This window comes from Dendrobium catenatum, unplaced genomic scaffold, assembly GCF_001605985.2.
Source record: "Dendrobium catenatum unplaced genomic scaffold, ASM160598v2 fragScaff_scaffold_133, whole genome shotgun sequence".
NCBI lineage: Eukaryota > Viridiplantae > Streptophyta > Magnoliopsida > Asparagales > Orchidaceae > Dendrobium > Dendrobium catenatum.
In genome coordinates, this window is record NW_021318595.1 from 392911 (window position 1) to 399166 (window position 6256).

Consider the following 6256-nt stretch of genomic DNA (forward strand, 5'->3'; position numbering starts at 1 on the left):
TTCCCAGGACTATTTTCAGGACGATATTTTCTACAGTACCGATCGGCCTGGACGATCTCAAATCGTCCTGGACGATCCTGAGAGAAAAAATTCAAATCAGAGAGGAACAGTAAGGGAACGAGGTCTCACACCTAAGGCCTTCACATTCGCCAAAGGCCCTCATCAACACCTGAGGCCCTCACCTTCGCCTGAGACCCTCACCTTCTTCAAAGGCCCTCACTTTCGCCAGAGGCCCTCAACTTCGCCAGAGGCCATCACCTTCGTCAGAGGCCCTCACTTTCGCCAGAGGCCCTCAACTTTGCCAGAGGCCCTTACCTTCGTCAGAGACCCTCACCTTCGCCAAAGGTCCTCACTCTCACCTGAGGCCCTCAACTTCGTCAGAGGCCCTCACCTTTGCCAGAGGCCCTCACCCTTGCCTGAGACCCTCACTTTCTTCAAAGGCCCTCACCTTCACTTGAGGCCCTCTCCTCCGCAGGACTACGGCCTGACGCCGTTGCTTCGTCGGAACACTACCTGAGGCCTGGACTTTTGCTGGGCCACTACCTGATGCCCAGAGTTTTACCAGAGTACTGCCCTACGACAACAGTCTTTCAGACCCCAATCTCTTACACACAACGATCATTCTGACCCCGGTCTCCTGCCGACTACGGTCCTTCCGACCTCCGTCGCGTACTACGGTCCTTCAGACCTCCATTAACAGACAACAGTCTTTCTGACTCCGGTCTCCTGCCAACTACGGTCCTTCCGACCTCCATCGCCTACTATGGTCCTTCCGACCTCCATCAACAGACAACGGTCTTTCTGACACCGGTCTCCTGCCGACTACGGTCCTTCAGGCCTTCGTCGCCTACTATGGTCCGTCCGACCTCCATCAACAGACAACAGTCTTTCTGACCCCGATCTCCTGCCGACTACGGTCTTGCTGACCAAGCAAACATGTATATGTAACTCCCACCATGTAATGCAATTTATATGATGTACATTTGTTACATCAATCCAAAGCCTTCTCCCAAGGAAGGGCCTCATTTGTAATCGACTACAAATACTATTGGATTCATTCAAACTGGGTCAGGCCCCGTGGTTTTTCCCCCTTTTCAGGGGTATTCCCCGTAAAAACTCTGGTGTCTTTTATGAATGCTACACCCTCTCACTTATCTGATTGTGTGCTGGATCTTCGTACAATGCTACGACATTAAACTATATATTTCTCTACCGCCGCGAATATTCCAGGACGCAACAAATATATTAAATGGATCATTACTATTTTATCCGCATGGAGCCCTACAATTATTTTGTAGAAATACTTGATAAAAATAATTACAATAAATTATTCATCAAAGAGAAAGGGCATATTTAGTCATTGTTATGTAAATATATTAGTAGAGTTTGCTTAACATCTGATATGTGGATTTGTATTAAGACAGGTGACTTTATTTGCTTAATTATATACTTTATTGATAATACCTGCTATTTTAAAAAGAAGATTACAAATTTTAGTTTTATGGCACCCCATAAGATGATATAGTTTTGTTTGAGAAGCTTCAATCTTTTTTGATTGAATGAAAAATCAAGGAAAGGTTTCTATTATTAATTTAGACAATGCTTGTGTTAATGATGTTTATGTTGATTTCTTTAGAAATTATTTGAATTTATGATGGTGAATTTTTTCATATACAATGTTGTGCACATATTGTAAACTTTATTGTTAGACAAAATCTAAGATAATGTTAAACAAAATTATTTTGATAATTGACTCTAAAAGAGGTTTGAGGCAACATGTTCCATTTAGATGGAACTCCATTTTTATTATAATTGACAATGCTATTTAATATTGAGTTGCTTTTTCTTCATTTAAAGTTGAGTAATTTTAATTACAAGTCTCGTCATTGTAGCATTGAATGGGACAAAATGCTAAATATATGAAATTTCTTGTCTCATTTTTATGAGATTACTTGTGCTTTCTCTAAAACAAAATATCCAAATGGAATTTTTTTTTTCTCTATTGCTTATTTAATAGTAAAACATGAACTGTGAAGTGTACATGACTATATTTAAAAAATTACAATTGGAGTGCTTTCAAAATATGAAAAGCATTAGCTAGAATTTTGTCTCATCTCAGTAATAGCTATTATTTTTTATTCCATTTACAAATTTAGCTTTTTTGATTGATGTTACAAGAAATTATATAATGGTGATGTGAAAACTAAAAATGATTAGGGATAAATTTTTTTAATTATTTGCGAACTACTCGAAAGTCTGTAAGTATAGCTCAAATGCATAATCATCAACAACAACTGTCACAATCCAACCCGATCAGGATTGTCACACCATTTTATGTTAGATTGTGAAACCTCTAAAATTTCTTATAAGAATTTTTGACCTAGAACAATCAATATTTATTTCAGAAGTCAACTTAAGCTCAAATGATATAAGAGAAATACACTAACCGGAAGATGGGAGCTAAGTGTCATACAAGACAAAGTGCTACGCCATGGAGCCGCCTCTTGAACCCTGTATGGGACAAAGTGCTATATGATGGGAGCCACCACTTGAACTTGTATGGGATACCACTAGAGTCCTATTTTCCTGGATGATGATTATGGGATACGGATACTGACGAGGACGTCAGTTACTTATGTGGGAGAGATTGTGAACCTCTTAAGTAAAAGAAAGTTAACTCTTAAATATCGAGGCGTCTTTTAGTATAATGGTGAGAATTTCTGTAAGAAGCTTTGTAATTAAGCATGCTTATCTAGAGCAATTTTGGGATGGATGACCTACTGGGAAGTTACACCAACATAACAAAACTGTGAGGCTCTTAGGACAAAGCGGATAATATCTTGATAGTTAAAAATTTGAACTGTTACAACAACATAATGTTCTCAAAATGATATGTCAAAAAGTTTTTTTTAAATAATTATTAAATCACAATTTCTATAGGTACTTTTGTTCAAGTCAGTGACTTTAATTATATGTTTATGTTTGTTTTAATTTGGACAATTGCTCGTCTTTTCTTCCAGCTTATCAATAATACTTTGAACTTTACAAACAAAATTTTGATTCCTTCGAGGTAAAAGTTGCAATGCATAAAAAGTCTTATCTTGATAAACCCAAACTTGATAGGAAAGTCAAATTAGACATATTACATTCTAAAAAGGTAATTAGTGTAAGTTTCTTGAAGTTTTTGTTATGGCTCATGATGTTTTTGTCAACCAGAAGGAATCAAGAAGCAACTCCAGCTCATGCCAGCTCAGACGGAACGAACTCCGCCGACATTACTGTTACGAAATCTGTAAAAGGGAAAAACTATAAATACCGATGTAAGGAAGACAAAGAAGAATAATAAAATTTTCCCTTTCTCCACTTCTTGTTTTTCTTCTCTAAGCTGAAAGCTTAACCGCACTTCAGCTCTTTCATGGTATCAGAGCACGATCAACATAAGACGAAGAATTTTTTTTTTCTCTCTCGTCTTTCTTCCCCGCTGTGATCAACTCATCTGAAATCAATGGCGGCATCGTCCATTCAATCTCAAACGGCAGCCTCCAAATCTTCAATCGTCACCGTAACCATTCCGCCACAGCTGAAGTTCCTGATGAGCAACATCAAGAACCTGGTACCAAACCCGCTGACAGCCGACAATTATTCCATCTGGAAGAGTCAAATTGAAAAAGTTTTTACAGCAAATGGATTTCGCGGCTTCATCGACGGAACATGTACCTGTCCACCTCAGTCATCTTCCTCGGAAGCATCATCAAGAACAGACGATTCAATCTCATACAGCGACTGGATTCTTATTGATCAGAATCTCTCAGCGGCATTATACTCGGTAATTACTCCATCCATTCTACCGTATGTTCTCACACTTGATCACTGTCAGGAAATATGGAATACTCTTGCTCATCGTCTTCAAGCAACGAACCGATCAAGAATCATTCAATTGAAGAATGAGCTGCATCATCTATCAAAAGGAAATAAAACAATGACTCAGTACCTACTAGAAGTAAAATCAAAAGTAGATGCAATAGCAGCAACAGGACATGTGATCAATGCGGAGGATGTGATACTGTATACGCTAAATGGACTTCCCTCGTCGTATCAATCATTCAACACAACGATACGAACGAATCTGCAACCGATCAGTCTCGATGATCTGTACAGTCTGTTGTGCAGCGAAGAACAGATTCAGATAAACGATACAGCAAGAGATCTTCAATCTCTAAATTTAACAGACAATGCTGCAGCATTAGCAGTTCATCGTGGTCGAGGAAGAGGACGAAAAAACAACACAAGAGGAAATAGAGGTCGCAGATCAGGAAGGGGCGACAGAGAAGACAGGAATCTGCACAGAAATACAGTGTGTCAAATATGCAGTAAGACTGGTCATTCAGCAGTTCGATGTTGGTATAGAAATGATCCGGCCTACAATGATGCAGGACATAACACTGCACTGATCACCTCATCTGGTGCTAACTCTCAAGCAGAATGGTTTCTTGATAGTGGAGCCTCAACACATCTTACAGCTGAAGCATCACAACTGAGTGCAATTGAACCATATACTGGTAATTCACAGGTAACTGTTGGAAACGGGCAACAACTTCCCATTCACAACACGGGACGGGGCATTCTCCCTACACCTACAGGTAATCTTTATCTACATAAACTTCATCATGTACCAAATCTATCCTTTAATCTCTTATCAGTGCATCAACTCACAACTGATAATAACTGCACCATATCTTTCTCATCCGATGGATATCAAATAAAGGATTCGAAGACACAGCGTCTTCTACTCAAAGGACCCTTCCATAATGGACTGTACAAAGTGCAAGCCACCTCCCCTCCATTGGCTCTTGTTTCCGTTGAATCTGTCCCAGATCTATGGCATTCTCGTCTTGGGCATCCCAATACTTCCATTTTACGTTTACTAGCTAATAACCACTCTCACATTTGTACCACTATATCAAAAACATGTAACAGCTGCTGTCTTGCCAAAAGCAAGCAATTACCATTCCAAAACTCTGTTACAGTCACCACAAAACCATTTCAATTAGTACACTCAGATGTATGGGGGCCTTCCCCGACTACATCTATACAAGGTTATCGATATTATGTGCACCCCAATTTTTATGATTTTTTTTGAAAGTGCATTTAATAGTAGCAATAGATTCTAAATCAATATCCAAGTACATTGAAGTAAGATATTGTTGAAGCATTAGTATCTACAAAGGATTGCTTGTATGAACTTACATATTTTATGCAAAATTCTTTTTATTTGCAAGAAAGCTATTAAACATAGCTTTAGTACAGTTAGGTTTCATTTGGGATAGTTTTTTACCACTGTTTTTTCGCTACTATCAATAGAGGCTTAATTTGGGATGGCTTTTTTACGGCTTCTTAAAACTAAAAGATCAGTTATATAAATTAAAATAAAAAAACCGTCCCAAATGATTTAACTTCTCAAAACTTTTCAATACAATAATTTAAGTTTTGCACTAAAAAGCTATTTTAAGAAGCAATAAAAAAATCGTCCCAAATGAAGCAAAAGTTTTGTACTAAAATGTTGTTGTAGAAAATAGTAAGAAAATTGTATTAAACAAAGACTTAGGCTTGAAAATAATAAGAAAGTTGCGTTAGGCTTTATTTGGGATTCTATTTTTAAAAACATATTTTTAGTACAAAAACTTTTTAAAGTTAAAATTTTGTACTAAAATTTTACTTTAAAAAATAGTAAGTCAAGTTGTCCCAAACAAAACTTTAGTCGCATGCCCTTCAATGAAAAGGATTAAAGTACATTAGGCAGCTTAAAAATATTTAATAAAGCTTTATGTAGATATAATGATCAAAGCTTTCCACAGATCTAGCTTTTTATTGGAATATACGGGCTATGCCTTCAATTTTTCCCCCAAGAAAAAAATTAGAACACGCCACGCCTTGTTTATCCACATATTGAATATCAGGTACCTTTCAAAACATTCATTGTAGTTTGAGTAAACAAATTGCTGCCTGCATATGTTAAGGTAAATATTATAGGAAATTTCTGATTTATCAAATTGGAAGCTTTTGTACTAAAAAGTTGCTTTAGACAGCAATAAGAAAGCCGTCTCAGTGAAACCTAAATAGAAAGAGCTTATAATTTGATCTCATGCAAGTACATTTTAGAATTCAAAAGTGCTAATATTAAGATCATTTTTTTAATATTAATGAGTAAGCGGGTTAAATTAGGTCGGGCCAGATGGGTTATTGGTGATTCAAATTT